Genomic DNA, 19,294 nt, shown 5'->3' on the forward strand with positions numbered 1-19,294 from the left:
AAACACAACAAAATAAACCCATGTCACACCCTGGCCTGACCAAATAAATATATAAACACAAAATACTAAGACCAGGGCGAGACAATCTCAACCTAATTGAACACTTCTGGAGCGGCGCCTGAGACAGTGCTTTCCACCACCATCAACAAAAGACAATTATGTCATTTCTCGTGGAACAATGGTGTCGCATCCAGACACTTACAATCTATGGCAAGGTGCATTGAAGATGTTCTGGAGGCTTGTGGTGGCCCACCACCCTATTATTAAGACACTATGTTGGTGTTTCCTTTACTTAGGCAGTTATCTGTATTTATACCATGGCATTGTTGAATACTGATTGGCTTGAAGGGCATTCTAGAGTTTGCATTATTTAAGTAATAAGGCCTGAGGGGGTGTGGTATATGGTCAATATACCATGGCTAAGGGCTGTTCTTAGCACGATGTAATGCGGAGTGCCTGGATATACAGCCCTTAGCTGTGGTATAATGCCCATATACCACAAAACCCTGAGGTGCCTTATTGTTATTATAAACTGGTTACCAACATAATTAGAGCAGTAAAATGAATTATGCAGCACCTTGTGTCGCGAATGCAGATTTTAGAGAAACAAATGTCGGTACATATAAGTGTCTTATATTGGCTGAAAGCTTAAATTCTTGTTAATATAACTGCACTGTCCAATTTACTGTAGCTATTACTACGAAAACATGCCATGCTATTGTTTGAGGAGCGCTCCTAACAACAAAACACTTTTCTTCACCGCGATAGGTTTGATAATAATTCACCTCTGAAGGTGAAATGTGTACTTACGTTCTGAAATCTTGCTCTGATTTATCATCCAAAGGGTCCCAGAGATAACATGAAGTGTCATTTTGTTAGATAAAATTCGTTTTCAGCTCCATATAGCATGCACGATCGAGTTTGTATTTCCACTCGTTCAATTTGAAAATAAAGGAATCTGAAAATCTAACCCTAAACGTTGTTTCAACCAGTCAAATCACGTTCGTATGTATTCCTCAGAGATCCTAGAACATAACGAGAATACACTATATCATTAGGGGTGTAGTATATCCAATAGGACACCATATTTGATCAGATAGCGACGCCTTCATGGCACGCCGATGATGCGGGCGGCCTTCACTTGAACGACTCTAACTTTGTCATATAAGCACCAATTGGGGTCAAACAATACTAGCTACATAGCCAATGAGCTGGGCTTTACGGGAGCATACGGACCCAATCATAAACCAGGTATTTACGGGAGTATGAGCCCATCATAAACCCTATATCTGTCGTAAAATGTAGCTACTAACCTTGTGCAACAGCATGCCTTTTCCTTTTGGACAACAATTATAAGAATAGTCAGAGTTATGAAGTTATAAAAACTGGTTGTTTTGCAAATGTTGAACTTATAATATGGCTACTAATACTGGAGAAGCTAAATCAAAGTCCAAGTATACAGATTTGATGATATTCTTGCAAATGAATGCAAATGTCTCCTTCACTATTTGCCCAAATGTACCTGGGTGACTTCTCACTAAATGCCATGTAGTTCGCTCATACTTCAAGTTATCCGTCTGAAACTTTGCACATACACTGCTGACATCTTGAGGACTCCATTGGAATTACTGTGATGGCTGGTACGGGGACATTTCTGTTGCATTTCAAAGATGGTGGTATAAAAAAATGTTGTTTTTTTTCTTTGTATTTTTCTTCAACCAGATCTTTGTGTTATATTCTCCAACATGCAATTCACATTTCCACAAACTTCCAAAAGTGTTTCCTTTCAAATGGTACCAAGAATATGCATATCCTTTCTTCAGGGCCTGAGCTACAGTCAGTTAGATTTGGGTATGTCATTCTAGGTGAAAATTGAAAAAAGGGGGGCTATCCCTAAGAAGGTTTTACCAAATTAATTAGAGCAGTAAAATTAAATGTTTTGTCATACCCATGGTATATAGTCTGTTATAAACTGGGTGGTTCGAGACCTGAATGCTGATTGGCTGACAGCCCTGGTATATCAGACCATATAGCACGAGTATGACAAAACATTTATTTGTACTGCTCTAATTACATTCGTAACCAGTTTAAAATAGCAATAAGGCACCTTGGGGGGTTGTGGTATATGGCCAATATACGATGGCTACAATTCAATACAAACTGGAGTCACATGTCAAACTCTGCTGGCCGTGAAGTGTAAAATTGAATAACAAGGTTAGATTTGACATGTCAGAAAAAAATACAAGACTATCTTGCTAAAATATATACAGTATAAATAGATATTGATTTTAGCGTTGGCATAGTCTCGTAGTGAGGAGCCTATAAAATGTAGCTCGGTTCATAAACATTTTGGGGGGAATTCTGAAATGTGTTGAAATAAATGACCAAACTATAAAACTAACTAAAAAAACTAACATAAACTCACTCACTTTTGTACATCGCCTTGGTCCGTACAATTGACCTTATTTTAGCGCCCCAAAAACGTAATACTTCCAGATCAATTGTAATGGCAATACCATTGTAAAGCACAATTTCTCCCCTTTCCAACAGAATCAATGAAATGACCTAAACGCTGCCCATTTCTTTATGATTCAAGCAGGCAATGAGCCCCGATCGGGTCTTTTTTTAAATGGCGGGTCAGGAAGCGAATCTAATGCGTGATAGTGAGAAGGAGAGATGTCATGTGGCAAAACGGCTTTTTTTCACTCGATCTGTCCAACTTATCGCCTCTAAAATGTAAATAATACACTATAAAGAGTTTATAATTTGTGTCATTACATACCTATTTGAAGGTGTGTGTCAAATTTGAGTCTGGTTTTTAGGGCGGTGCTAAAGTGATATTCAGAAGTAAATATTTTCTTTTGAGTCATGATCGCTTGCAGTGACGACACAAAGAATTACTCGGTAACCCGCTTACCCTGTGCCTTTCTTGTTTTTAAACGGTGAGAGAAGTGTTACACCTGGTGGAGAGAGGCTGTAAGACAGAATTAGTTGCTTTATGCGTGCTGTACGTTACGCCATGACAGGTCACGATGTAACGAAGGGTCAGTTTTCTCAACTTTTCTCCAATATTATAGAGCCATTACCATGTCGATCAACGCTTGAATAGAAACCTAGTTCTAGATTTTGAAGTCAACACAGTCGCTACAGTCCTATTAGTTTTCTTTGCAACCTCGTTTCAATGTCACCGTTACGCACATTTGTACGGAATGAGTTTACGTTATCCAGTTATGAGTAACTGTAGCTAGCTACCTGACAGGAGTGCTAGCTGATACGTTAGCTTACTAGGTACATTAAAAGCTTTAGGTTGGTTGTTTTAAACTCAACTTCCAGATTTCCAAGGAGGTTGCGTCTTCGATCATCACTCTTTCTCGCTTGGGCAAGGGACATTTAAGGTACACTCAGGTGTAAAACGTCATTCAAGGGTTTAGGGCCGAGGGCTGTCTACTCTGAGTTTGAAACGCCGCCGGACTGATGGTTTAGTTAGCTAGCTAAACTACCAAGCATGTTTGTTGTGTTACCACGGCAACAGCTCTAACTATCTAGTAAACGTGCTAGCTACTTCAGTAGATGTTGAACACATTTATAGCAGCAAATGTGTTACATTATACCCATCGTACTAAAGGGACAATCAACTCAGGGCTCAATGCATTCTCTGGAAAATAATGCAACTCAGTGGAATGTCAGTTCCACTCCTCTAGCACATCATTGAACACACCTTCCACGTCTTTCATTATTTTCCATAAAACGCATAGGCCCTCATTGATCATTATCCCAACCCTTACATATCAAATGTTTTGCATAAAGATATCAGATGATATACCCTGAGACAAGAATGGACTCAGGAATGTATTGTGTGGCATGCCTGTTGTGATGAGTCAGATTCATCATCTTATCTTTCATCGCATTCCAGAGCAATCTATTGAGTTCTAGAATTCCGTCACTCTTGCCATTCAAAACTCGGATGCATTGTATCCTCAGGTGTATCCTGCTGTGGATAGACTCTGGCAGACAGACTGGCAGGCACGCAGACAGACTGGCAGGCACGCAGACAGACTGGCAGGCACGCAGACAGACTGGCAGGCACGCAGACAGGCACACAGACAAGTCTTTGATCCACATGTCTGTTTCCTCTCCTCTCAGATAGCTATCACAGTGAAGTGCAGTAGCGCTGCAGCCGCGATGTCCTCCACGTGTCTCTGAGCAGCACACCATCAGATCAAGACTCTCTCTGTCCCACTAATATCTTTCCACTGTTAATATCACAATAACATAACCCAAACCATATGGCAGAGTATCCAGCAGTCACATTAAATATTTCCTCATTCTTTCCAACTGGCAGCAGAAAGCAGTGAGATGAATGATCATATCGTCCACAACAACAGAATGTGAGAGAGAACTAAAGAGTGGACGTGTAGCTCAAGGAATGTACTCTCGCCGTGATCTAGATTCTAGAGTATTTTGGATGAATGTGAGTGTGCATGCATAGATACATGTATGTCTCATTCTAGTTCTGTGTGTGCATGACAGTCTCGAGGTAGAGGGTTGTTTAGCTGACAACATCCTAGTTGAAAAGAGGACATGGCTAGTATTACCAGTGACTGATGCTGAGATACACAGTGGTCTCTGCTCTGAGCTCTGATCACAACAACACCACCAGACAGGTCAATTGCTCTGCTCTGTTCTCCCTCAATATAATTACTTCACACAGATTGCTTAGAAACTGTTATTCAACATTCTGTTGTTTGCAATGTTAAAATGTCAAAATGCACTTAATTAGTTGCAGTAAAGAGGTCAATGGAACTCAACCCAAAAATGGAAATTCGATGGAAACTTGTGTGGGAAAGATCCCAAATCTCCTCATTGCCCCCTAGTAAAATGTGTCTACATTTATGTCGTCAACCTGTCACAATCGTGTGTAGGATAAACGGATCAAGGAGCAGCAGCGTACATAGAGTTCCACATGTTTGTATAAATGAAACTCACCAAAAACAATAAACAGCAAACAAATTAAATGTGATGTCTTGAGTGCTCACAGGCACTACACAAATACAAGATCCCACAAAAACCCAGTAGGAAAAGGCTGCCTAAATATGATCCTCAGTCAGAGACAACGATAGACAGCTACCTCTGGTTGGGAACCATACCAGGCCAACATAGAAATAAAAAAAACTAGAGCACCCACCCTAGTCACACCCCAACCTAACCAACATATAGAATAAAAGGCTCTCTGAAGGACAGAGTGTCAAAACCACTCTTCATCTGCCAACTATGAGATCATATGACAGGATAATTTGTGTTGGCAATAATTGCATTGAGAAAGTATTTCAAAGATTAGCACATAATGTGTAAAAAACATAGTTTTTTGTTTTAACTCAGTGGGATAACTCAGTGTTGTGGTGCACAGATGATCCTGGTTCAATGTCACACACACACACACACACACACACACACACACACACACACACACACACACACACACACACACACACACACACACACACACACACACACACACACACACACACACACACACACACACACACACACACACACACACACACACACACAGGCTACTGCTCTGCTGCAGCTCCGCTTCTCATCCCCTCATCTTTTGACACTCAACTAAAATCTCTCCTCCACCTGTCAGTCCTCACCTCTCAGATCTTAGAGTATTTCTCACCTCCGGCAGCAGTGCTGTCAGACACACAGGAGGACTAGAGGTTCTGTTCAGATGTCGGCCAGCCAGAGAAGTTACACCATCAGCCCTCAGGATGTCTGCTCCAGGGCTGGGCGCGGTGGAGTGTCTGTCTGGCAGAGAGATGGCTGGAACAACACATGCAGTGAGGCCTCAGAAAAGAGGCATGACATTTGAAGCTTTGAAACAGGTGGAATGTGAAATGCCTCAACGCTGTAAACAAAGACACACAAAGGCCCTTGGCTAATTAATGCTGTCAACAGACATCATTAGAACAGGCTGTCTGGATAATGCTGCTGCTGTCTGCACTCCCTCGGCTGCTAACACTACTGATATTTATAGATGGAGCCCTCAATTATACACACACACTGACATTAGCAGGCAAACACAGGAGCACACACACACGCACACACACACACACACACACACACACACACACACACACACACACACACACACACGCACACACACACACACACACACACACACACACACACACACACACACACACACACACACACACACACACACACACACACACACACACACACACCTAAGCAGACAGACAAGCACACCTCTTAGCTTAGAGAAGCAGCAACAGATTTCTTGACCCAGAGGCATACGTGTTGGCATCCTAGCTGACAGTCTGCAACTCTCTCTCTCGCTCTAAGATATTTATTTGCATTGTAGAAATGACTGTAAATAACCGCCATGTCATTGAAGGTCACAATGACGCAGTACTGCAGCTGTTGTCTATTATCATACGTAAATCAATTCTCTTTGTTTACTCCTTACTGTCATATGGACCCAATCATAACTGGAGATACAATACAAGTGGATAAATCAAACGTTTGAATTGTTGTGTAAATCTTACATTATGTCAATGGGAGATTTCCTCAATTTCCCTAGACACTTCCCAAACTATTTCAAATGTTATGGTTTCCTCTTGTCTTGGCCTTTGTTTCATGGTGACTGATATAGATGATAGACTGTATGGGTTTCCAAAATATTGCCTCCACTCCACCTATCCTGGGTTTTCAGATCCAAGCATAAGAAGGAGAGGAGACAAGAATAGAAGCCAACTTGTCACAATGAAAGGAGATGAGTATAGTAACTACTGCAGAATACTGAGACTCTTGGATCCCGGCTCCCAGCAGACAACTAGACTATACGACCTCTATATCTGCTAGCAGACAACTAGACTATACGACCTCTATATCTGCTAGCAGACAACTAGACTATACGACCTCTATATCTCCCAGCAGACAACTAGACTATACGACCTCTATATCTGCTAGCAGACAACTAGACTATACGACCTCTATATCTGCTAGCAGAACCTCTATATCTGCTAGCAGACAACTAGACTATACGCAGACAACTCTATATCTCCCAGCAGACAACTAGACTATACGACCTCTATATCTGCTAGACTAGACAACTAGACTATACGACCTCTATATCTCCCAGCAGACAACTAGACTATCTGCTAGCAGACAACTCTATATCTGCTATATCTGCTAGCAGACAACTAGACTATACGACCTCTATATCTGCTAGCAGACAACTAGACTAGACTATACGACCTCTATATCTCCCAGCAGACAACTAGACTATACGACCTCTATATCTGCTAGACAACAACTAGACTCTATATCTGCTAGCAGACAACTAGACTATATCTATATCTGCTAGCAGACAACTAGACTATACGACCTCTATATCTGCTAGCAGACAACTAGACTATATCTCCCAGCAGACAACTCTATATCTCCTGCAGCAGACAACTAGACTATACGACCTCTATATCTGCTAGCAGACAACTAGACTATACGACCTCTATATCTGCTAGCAGACAACTAGACTATACGACCTCTGTATCTGCTAGCAGACAACTAGACTATACGACCTCTATATCTGCTAGCAGACAACTAGACTATACGACCTCTATATCTGCTAGCAGACAACTAGACTATACGACCTCTATATCTGCTAGCAGACAACTAGACTATACGACCTCTATATCTGCTAGCAGCTAGCTGGTGATGTCACACACACCAGAGAACAAAAAAAAACAGAATTGGCAGTGAGAGATCATGAGCTCATGGGCTCCTGAGTTCTTCTGCAAAAAAAATGAATTATAGTTTGATAAATGTAGATAAACTTGGATTTTTTTCTGCAAGGACTTATACAGAATACTACCCTACATCAAAACCTTCAAACCAAATCAAATTCCATTCTTAAAACCTTGATTTTGGACAAAATTATTACCAAGGACTGTCAAGAAAAAACTTCTAACAAACCAAAACCTGCAGAAGAAACACAGTGGAAACCTGGAAATACCATCCAACACAAAACTGAGTGAATAATGTTCAGTCTGAAACTACTTCTGATGCCAAAAAGTCAAAGATAAAAATCTCTATGTAATTTTGTTATATAAAGCTTAATAAATAGGGCTACTAAGCTACCAAGCTGCTAGGACAGAACTGACCAGGCTGCAGCTTCAATTAGCACTGAAGTGTGAAGTGAGATGTGTGAAAACTCTTGAGCCTAACAATGGCAGCAGTGTTTCACAGCCTCCCCCACCCAAATGCAGAGGCACATCCCTGTGCAGATGTCATCACAGTAGAGTACCCCTTGGATATTAAAAATAACACTGCACAGAATAAGTGCAAAAAGAAGATCCTCAAGGACAGTCCAGAGACATTTGCTCACTGCCACAAAAAGGGGGACGTAAGTAACTTAATTTTTCACACAGACCATCCCCTGGCATGGCACGGTGCTACAAGAGCCGGGTGGAAACTCAGAATGACTTGTACAAGTCTGGGACAGTAATGGTGCAGGGCATCCTCAAGCAGTTCCAGCAGGATTTTTACGGGATCAAAGAGAGAGCACAGCAGGAAAAGCTCTCTCTCTCTCTCTCTCTCTCTCTCTCTCTCTCTCTCTCTCTCTCTCTCTCTCTCTCTCTCTCTCTCTCTCTCTCTCTCTCTCTCTCTCTCTCTCTCTCTCTCTCTCTCTCTCTCTCTGTGTGACGACTCCCCCTTCCTGAGTGAGTCTGATCACACCTCTTCAAACTGTCCTGCAGACGAGGATAGTCCCCCCACCCCAGCACTGAACACACCCAGGTCCCACAACTGCCCTGCTCCTCCATCATTGAGAGGACGGCTGGCTGAACTCTGGACTGAGGTGAGAGAAATGAAAGAGGATGGAAAGGCAGACATGGCACAGCTAACAGCACTGAAGGAGGAGGTGAGAAAGCTGAGGTGTGACAGAGAGCAAGACACTCCTCCAGAAAAGCCAGCAGAACAGCCCACCTCAGACCCGGACCACAACCTCAACACCACAATGGGACACAACACAGGACCCCCCAACCCAACAGCCCACCCCCCGATAGCCCTCCTGACAACCCCCACACATCGGTGCTCCTCATTGATTCAAATGGCAAATACATTCAAGAGAATAAGCTTTTCAACATGATCTGCTCACACCTACTGTTACAATCTCATCCTGGAATATACAAGGTCTAAAGTCACCTGCCTTTGGCCTAAAGAGCAGGAACCGTGACTTCGTCAAAGAAATTGGAAATACAGACATTGTCATCCAACAAGAAACATGGTATAGAGGACATGGACCCACTGGTTGCCCTCTAGGTTACAGAGAGGTCCAATCCACCAAACTACCAGGTATGCAAGATGGTATGCTAATTTGACAGACCACGTACTCAACCTGCACACCCTAATTGACAAACAAACCAAAACAAAGGCAAAGTCTTCTCATGCTTTGTTGACTTCAAAAAAGCTTTTGACTCAATTTGGCATGAGGGTCTTCTACACAAACTGATGGAAAGCGGTGTTGGGGGAAAACATACAACATTATAAAATCCATGTTCACAAACAACCAGTTGTCAGTTAAAATAGGCAAAAAACACACCATAAATTCCACAGGGCCAAGTGTGAAACAGGGATGGAAGTTAAGCCCCACCCTCTTCCAAATACAGTTTAAGTTGGAAGTTTACATACATCTTAGCCAAATACATTTAAACTCAGTTTTACACAATTCCTGACATTTAATCGTAGTAACAATTCCCTGTCTTAGGTCAGTTAGGATCACCACTTTATTTTAAGAATGTGAAATGTCAGAATAATAATAGAGAGAATGATTTATTTCAGCTTTAATTTCTTTCATCACATTCCAAGTGGGTCAGAAGTTTACATACATTCAATTAGTATTTAGCACCATTGCCTTTAAATTGTTTAACTTGGATCAAATGTTTCGGGTAGCCTTCCACTGTTATGCAGGTGAATGAGGACCCAAAAGCGACTTGGCGAAAACAGAGTATTTAATCCAGTAAAGTTACTTTACAAACAAAAGGCATAATACTACTCGTAATGACGAGAACAGACAGGAGACTTGATCAAGAACTGCAGGTTGCCTCTGGAAGGCACTTGAACGTAGCAGACTCAGACACCTGCTCACCACGCAGCATCTGAGGGAAACACGACACGACAGGGCAATACATAGACACAGCACGGTGAACAATAGATAAGGATCCGACAGGGCAGGAACGGAAAACAAGGGAAGAAATAGGGACTCTAATCAGGGGAAAAGATAAGGAACAGGTGTGGGAAGACTAAATGATGATTAGGGGAATAGGAACAGCTGGGAGCAGGAACGGAACGATAGAGAGAGGAGAGAGAGGGAGGGGGAGAGAGAGGGATAGAAAAAGGGAACGAACCTAATAAGACCAGCAGGGGGAAACGAACAGAAGGGAAAGCATAATGACAAGACAATCTAAGACAAAACATGACAGTACCCCCCCACTCACCGAGCGCCTCCTGGCGCACTCGAGGAGGAATCCTGGCGGCAACGAAGGAAATCATCAATAAGTGAACGGTCCAGCACGTCCCGAGACGGAACCCAACTCCTCTCCTCAGGACCGTAACCCTCCCAATCCACTAAGTATTGGTGACCCCGTCCCGAGAACGCATGTCCATGATCTTACGTACCTTGTAAATAGGTGCGCTCTCGACAAGGACGGGAGGGGGGAGGGAAGACGAACGGGGGTGCGAAGAAAGGGCTTGACACAGGAGACATGGAAGACAGGATGGACGCGACGAAGATGTCGCGGAAGAAGCAGTCGCACAGCGACAGGATTGACGACCTGGGAGACACGGAACGGACCAATGAACCGCGGAGTCAACTTACGAGAAGCTGTCGTAAGAGGAAGGTTGCGAGTGGAAAGCCACACTCTCTGGCCGCAACAATACCTTGGACACTTAATCCTGCGTTTATTGGCGGCTCTCACAGTCTGTGCCCTGTAACGGCAAAGTGCAGACCTCACCCTCCTCCAGGTGCGCTCACAACGTTGGACAAACGCTTGAGCGGAGGGAACGCTGGACTCGGCAAGCTGGGATGAGAACAGAGGAGGCTGGTAACCCAGACTACTCTGAAACGGAGATAACCCGGTAGCAGACGAAGGAAGCGAGTTGTGAGCGTATTCTGCCCAGGGGAGCTGTTCTGCCCAAGACGCAGGGTTTCTGAAAGAAAGGCTGCGTAGTATGCGACCAATCGTCTGATTGGCCCTCTCTGCTTGACCGTTAGACTGGGGATGAAACCCGGAAGAGAGACTGACGGACGCACCAATCAAACGACAGAACTCCCTCCAAAACTGTGACGTGAATTGCGGGCCTCTGTCTGAAACGGCGTCTAACGGGAGGCCATGAATTCTGAACACATTCTCGATAATGATTTGTGCCGTCTCCTTAGCGGAAGGAAGTTTAGCGAGGGGAATGAAATGTGCCGCCTTAGAGAACCTATCGACAACCGTAAGAATCACAGTCTTCCCCGCAGACAAAGGCAGACCGGTAATGAAGTCTAGGGCGATGTGAGACCATGGTCGAGAAGGAATGGGAGCGGTCTGAGACGACCGGCAGGAGGAGAGTTACCCGACTTAGTCTGCGCGCAGTCCGAACAAGCAGCCACGAAACGGCGCGTGTCACGCTCCTGAGTCGGCCACCAAAAGCGCTGGCGAATAGACGCAAGAGTGCCTCGAACACCGGGATGACCAGCTAACTTGGCAGAGTGAGCCCACTGAAGAACAGCCAGACGAGTGGAAACAGGAACGAAAAGGAGGTTACTAGGACAAGCGCGCGGCGACGCAGTGTGCGTGAGTGCTTGCTTAACCTGTCTTTCAATTCCCCAGACTGTCAACCCGACAACACGCCCATAAGGAAGAATCCCCTCGGGATCAATAGAAGCCACAGAAGAACTAAACAGACGGGATAAGGCATCAGGCTTGGTGTTTTTGCTACCCGGACGGTAAGAAATCACAAACTCGAAACGAGCGAAAAACAACGCCCAATGAGCTTGACGGGCATTAAGTCATTTGGCAGAACGGATGTACTCAAGGTTCTTATGGTCTGTCCAAACGACAAAAGGAACGGTCGCCCCCTCCAACCACTGTCGCCATTCGCCTAGGGCTAAGCGGATGGCGAGCAGTTCACGGTTACCCACATCATAGTTGCGCTCAGATGGCGACAGGCGATGAGAAAAATAAGCGCAAGGATGAACCTTATCGTCAGACTGGAAACGCTGGGATAGAATGGCTCCCACGCCTACCTCTGAAGCGTCAACCTCGACAATGAATTGTCTAGTGACGTCAGGAGTAACGAGGATAGGAGCGGACGTAAAACGTTCTTTTAGAAGATCAAAAGCTCCCTGGGCGGAACCGGACCACTTAAAACACGTCTTGACAGAAGTAAGAGCTGTGAGAGGGGCAGCAACTTGACCGAAATTACGAATGAAACGCCGATAGAAATTAGCGAAACCTAAAAAGCGCTGCAACTCGACACGTGACCTTGGCACGGGCCAATCACTGACAGCTTGGACCTTAGCGGAATCCATCTGAATGCCTTCAGCGGAAATAACGGAACCGAGAAAAGTCACGGAGGAGACATGAAAAGAGCACTTCTCAGCCTTTACGTAGAGACAATTCTCTAAAAGGCGCTGTAGAACACGTCGAACGTGCTGAACATGAATCTCGAGTGACGGTGAAAAAATCAGGATATCGTCAAGATAGACAAAAACAAAGATGTTCAGCATGTCTCTCAGAACATCATTAACTAATGCCTGAAAAACAGCTGGCGCATTGGCGAGACCAAACGGCAGAACCCGGTACTCAAAATGCCCTAACGGAGTGTTAAACGCCGTTTTCCACTCGTCCCCCTCTCTGATGCGCACGAGATGGTAAGCGTTACGAAGGTCCAACTTAGTAAAGCACCTGGCTCCCTGCAGAATCTCGAAGGCTGATGACATAAGGGGAAGCGGATAACGATTCTTAACCGTTATGTCATTCAGCCCTCGATAATCACGCAGGGGCGCAGAGTACCGTCCTTCTTCTTAACAAAAAGAACCCCGCCCCGGCCGGAGAGGAAGAAGGCACTATGGTACCGGCGTCAAGAGACACAGATAAATAATCCTCGAGAGCCTTACGTTCGGGAGCCGACAGAGAGTATAGTCTACCTCGAGGAGGAGTGGTCCCCGGAAGGAGATCAATACTACAATCATACGACCGGTGAGGAGGAAGGGAGTTGGCTCGGGACCGACTGAAGACCGTGCGCAGATCATGATATTCCTCCGGCACTCCTGTCAAATCGCCAGGTTCCTCCTGAGAAGTGGGGACAGAAGAAATGGGAGGGATGGCAGACATTAAACACTTCACATGACAAGAAACGTTCCAGGATAGGATAGAATTACTAGACCAATTAATAGAAGGATTATGACATACTAGCCAGGGATGACCCAAAACAACAGGTGTAAAAGGTGAACGAAAAATCAAAAAAGAAATAGTCTCACTGTGGTTACCAGATACTGTGAGAGTTAAAGGTAGTGTCTCAAATCTGATACTGGGAAGATGACTACCATCTAAGGCAAACATGGGCGTAGGCTTGTCTAACTGTCTGAAAGGAATGTCATGTTTCCGAGCCCATGCTTCGTCCATGAAACAACCCTCAGCCCCAGAGTCAATCAAGGCACTGCATGTAGCACCCGAACCGGTCCAGCGTAGATGGACCGACATAGTAGTACAGGATCTAGATGAAGAGACCTGAGTAGTAGCGCTCACCAGTAGCCCTCCGCTTACTGATGAGCTCTGGCCTTTTACTGGACATGAATTGACAAAATGTCCATCAAATCCGCAATAGAGGCACAGGCGGCTGGTGATCCTCCGTTCCCTCTCCTTGGTCGAGATGCGAATACCTCCCAGCTGCATGGGCTCAGTCTCTGAGCCAGAGGAGGGAGATGGTTGCGATGCGGAGCAGGGAAACACCGTTGACGCGAGCTCTCTTCCACGAGCTTGGTGACGAAGATCTACCCGTCGTTCTATGCGGATGGCGAGAGCAATCAAAGAGTCCACACTGGAAGGAACCTCCCGAGAGAGAATCTCATCTTTGACCACTGCGTGGAGTCCCTCCAGAAAACGAGCGAGCAGCGCCGGCTCGTTCCAGTCACTAGAGGCAGCAAGAGTGCGAAACTCTATAGAGTAATCCGTTATGGATCGATCACCTTGGCATAGGGAAGCCAGGGCCCTAGAAGCCTCCCTACCAAAAACTGAACGGTCAAAAACCCGAATCATCTCCTCTTTAAAGTTCTGGTAATTGTTAGAACAATCAGCCCTTGCCTCCCAGATAGCTGTGCCCCACTCTCGAGCCCGGCCAGTAAGGAGTGAAATGACGTAAGCAACCCGAGCTCTCTCGCTAGAGTATGTGTTGGGTTGGAGAGAGAACACAATATCACACTGGGTGAGAAAGGAGCGGCACTCCGTGGGCTGCCCGGAGTAGCAAGGTGGGTTATTAACCCTAGGTTCCGGAGGCTCGGCAGGCCAGGAAGTAACAGGTGGCACGAGACGAAGACTCTGGAACTGTCCAGAGAGGTCGGAAACCTGAGCGGCCAGGTTCTCCACGGCATGGCGAGCAGCAGACAATTCCTGCTCGTGTCTGCCGAGCATGGCTCCTTGGATCTCGACGGCAGTGTTACGAGCATCTGTAGTCGCTGGGTCCATTCCTTGGTCGGATCCTTCTGTTATGCAGGTGAATGAGGACCCAAAAGCGACTTGGCGAAAACAGAGTATTTAATCCAGTAAAGTTACTTTACAAACAAAAGGCATAATACTACTCGTAATGACGAGAACAGACAGGAGACTTGATCAAGAACTGCAGGTTGCCTCGGGAAGGCACTTGAACGTAGCAGACTCAGACACCTGCTCACCACGCAGCATCTGAGGGAAACACGACACGACAGGGCAATACATAGACACAGCACGGTGAACAATAGATAAGGATCCGACAGGGCAGGAACGGAAAACAAGGGAAGAAATAGGGACTCTAATCAGGGGAAAAGATAAGGAACAGGTGTGGGAAGACTAAATGATGATTAGGGGAATAGGAACAGCTGGGAGCAGGAACGGAACGATAGAGAGAGGAGAGAGAGGGAGGGGGAGAGAGAGGGATAGAAAAAGGGAACGAACCTAATAAGACCAGCAGGGGGAAACGAACAGAAGGGAAAGCATAATGACAAGACAATCTAAGACAAAACATGACATCCACAAGCTTCCCACAAAACGTTGGGTGAAATTTGGCCCATTCCTCCTGACAGAGCTGGTGTAGCTGAGTCAGGTTTGTAGGCTTGCACATACTTTTTCAGTTTTGCCCACACATTTTCTATGGGATTGAGGTCAGGGCTTTGTGATGGCCACTCCAATACCTTGACTTTGTTGTCCTTAAGCCATTTTGCCACAACTTTGGAAGTATGCTTGGGGTCATTGTCCATTTGGAAGACCCATTTGTGACCAAGCTTTAACTTCCTGACCGATGTCTTGAGATATTGCTTAAATATACCCACATAATTTTCTTTCCTCATGATGCCATCTATTTTGTGAAGTGCACCAGTCCTTCCTGCAGCAAAGCACCCCCACAACATGAGGCTGCCACCCCGTGCTTCACGGTTGGGATGGTGTTCTTCGGCTTGCAATCCTCCCCCTTTTTCGTCCAAACATAATGATGGTCATTGTGGCCAAACAGTTCTATTCTTGTTTCATCAGACCAGAGGACATTTCTCCAAAAAGTACAATCTTTGTCCGCATGTGCAGTTGCAAACCGTAGTCTGGATTTTTAATGGTGGTTTTGGAGCAGTGGCTTCTTCCCTGCTGAGTGGCCTGTCAGGTTATATTGATATAGGACTCGTTTTACTGTGGATATAGATACTTTTGTACCTGTTTCCTCCAGCAGCTTCACAAGGTCCTTTGCTGTCGTCCTGGGATTGATATGCACTTTTCGCACCAAAGTACGTTCATCTCTATGAGACAGAATTCGTCTCCTTCCTGAGCGGTATGACGGCTGTGTGGTCCCATGGTGTTTATACTTGCATACTATTGTTTGTACAGATGAACGTGGTACCTCCAGGCATTTGGAAATTGCTCCCAAGGATGAACCAGACTTGTGGAGGTCTACAATTTGTTTTCTGAGGTCTTGGCTGATTTCATTTGAATTTCCCATGATGTCAAGCAAAGAGGCACTGAGTTTGAAGGTAGGTCTTGAAAAACATCCACAGGCACACTTCCAATTGACTCAAATTATGTCAATTAGCCTATCAGAAGCTTCTAAAGCTATGACACCATTTTCTGGAATTTGGAATCTGGAATATCCTCCGTGTACAACATAAAACATCAAATAATGCATGCAGAGCAGAATTGGGCCAATACAGAATACCTGACCACTGTGACTGGCCCAAACTTAAGGAAAGCTTTGACTTTGTACAGATTCAGTGAGCATGGCCTTGCTATTAAGAAAGGTCGCTGTAGGCAGACAAGAAAAGACAGGCCATTTGCACACTGCCCACAAAATGAGGTGGAAACTGAGCTGCGCTTCCTAACCTCCTGCCAAATGTATGACCATATTAGAGAGACATATGTCCCTCAGATTACACAGACCTGCAAAGAATTTGAAAACAAATCAAATTTTGATGAACTCCCATATCTATTGGCATGAAATACCAGTGTGCCATCACAGCAGCAAGATTTGTGACCTGTTTCCACAAGAAAAGGGAAACCAGTTGAAGAACAAACACCATTGTAAGTACAGCCCATATTTGTTTATTTTACCTTTTGTACTTTAGATATTTGCACATCGTTACAACACTGTATATAGACATATGTGTCAGTTTAATATTTAATGTTCACTTTTTTATGACACAAAAACAGAGCAAGGGAGAGTAAGAAGATACATCATGGACCACTACTGCATGCTGTCTGTGTACAAACACAGGGGCAACATTAACAAACTGTCTGAGCATGAGCAAATTAAACCTTCCTATGAATACTGTACTGTGTAATGAACTGTGTGCCGTTTCAGCGGAGTTCGCTGTGGTCTGCTGCCTTACAGCACCGGCTTGAGCTCTGCGATTATTCCTGTTCATTTAATTAATTAAATTGATATAGAACTGTGGAAAATGCCGAATCTGCAAATATGACTATCAAGACATCATTCAGTGTAGATCTGTATTTACAGATTAATTGTGGGGGTGGTAGTGTTTCCTGGTCAGATTGCATGGTAAGGAAACATTTCTGCCCCTTTTTTCATTCTATATTATCCTATTTTTTACATCAGCTATTTTTTTGTCTATTTGAGTTGCTAAATATGGGGTAGCCATGCAGCTAGGGGGAAATATGAGATATTTCATAATATTTCACAATGGACAAATATTTCATCAGTAAATAGAGTAAAGAGGAGGAATCATGTGATTCCTAAATTGATATCTTTCTCCAGCTGGACATCCTGAATATGTGTGCTGAAATCCTGAGGCAGATGAGAGAGTTTGTCTAAAGTGGAATCATATGGAGAGCAGAGCTGTGGGATGGAGGGATGGAGGGAAAACTCAGCAAAGCCTGGGCTCCACTGCCAGGTGTCAATCAGGGATTAAATATACATCTCTGAAATGGACTACACTCCAATCCAATCACATCTGTGGATAGGAGGATTAATAGAATGAAAAGAGCAGTGGAACCAGAGCCCTATTTGCATTACATGGGTCTGAGTGGTACAGTGGCTGCAGTGGTCTGGTTTCTCCATCTACTACAGCTGCTTATTACAGGTCTTTGTCAGGCATATTACAGGCCTATGACCCTTCATACTGCTTTCTCCATGGTGACAGCAATCCTCTATGCATGAGAGAGCAGAACGCGGTTAGTGCAGAGCAGACAGGGCCAGATTCTCCCATATACTCCCCTGCTTACCCTGCTGTTGCATCAGTCAAAGCAATACAGTGTGTATTGTATGTAAGTGTGTGTGTGGTGCTTTACAACATGCTCTCAGTACAGATTTACCAACATAGGCTGCCTTGATTCCGACCCGAGTTAAGCGTACGTAAATGGAACGGTATTCCCTTCTTATGAACTTTTCTCCTTATGCGAATTCACCTTGAATAGCATGGTATTCACACACTATTCGTTCGGGTGGAGATCAAAGATATTACGGTGTGGCGGAGGTGTGTCTCCATAGATATAAGCCTTATTCTGACCTTGACTTAATTCCCTCATTATTCCACAACCTTAACGAGCTAGGAAACCATGAAAAGGTCGAGCGAACCTGCTGGGTCCAAGTGGAAAAAGCATCTACTACAGCATTCTCCATGCACTGTATATATGAATGGATAATATATACTGATAAGAGCTATAGGTAAATGAGTCATTCATTTGGAGAAGGGGATTGTAAATACACATAGCAATTGTTTTAGAGAATTGTCCCTTATGTTCCCTGGAGATGAATGTGGAACCAGCCATATGGAAGCAACATGAAAATCACATCAACACGACAGGCCCCTTTTCCACAGTGAAATATGCTATAAATAGCTGTGCCGTTATTCAGAATTTTCATTGTGGGCCCTCAGAATTTGATATATGTACGGTAGAATGTTTTAACTGTAGCCTATGCCTAAGCTTTTATTAGTTTTATTGTACAATGTGTATCATGTTAAAAATGAGCCAATATTGGGAGCCACCGTCAGTAACATCCTCATACATTTATAACTATCATTTTACGGTTCGTTTTCTTCAATTTGTAGCTCACATTTTGCGTAATTCCATTCCGTTCTGTTTACCTTCCTTTCCTCTGTCACCTCCATGTAAGTTGTTTGTGAGGATCACTAGCATTAGCGGATCATGTTAGACTAACGTTGTGGAATACCAGCTAGTGAGAAGTGCGTAGGAAAAGTGTGCGTAAGAAAGGTGTTATTTCGGAATCGGGCCTATATAGCATACCAGCACATGATCAGAAGCTATAGGAGAGGAGAAAGTACTGGGAGAGGAGGAGAGGAGTTCTGCTCCTCCTCCTCTCTCTCTCTCTCTCTCTCTCTCTCTTTTCTCATCCAGAATGAATACATTCTTCAACCTCCGTCATCGGGGAGATGCAGCACATCATCCAACATGGAATATCAGCTCACTATCTGGATCACAAACATTAAAGCAAAACATACAGCATTTCAGATGTATGCAAAAGCATGTATCTTTTGCCATTACCAGCCTTGTCTTGCCATTACCAGCCAGTG

The sequence above is a fragment of the Oncorhynchus gorbuscha genome, linkage group LG01 (genome assembly GCF_021184085.1).
Source record: "Oncorhynchus gorbuscha isolate QuinsamMale2020 ecotype Even-year linkage group LG01, OgorEven_v1.0, whole genome shotgun sequence".
NCBI lineage: Eukaryota > Metazoa > Chordata > Actinopteri > Salmoniformes > Salmonidae > Oncorhynchus > Oncorhynchus gorbuscha.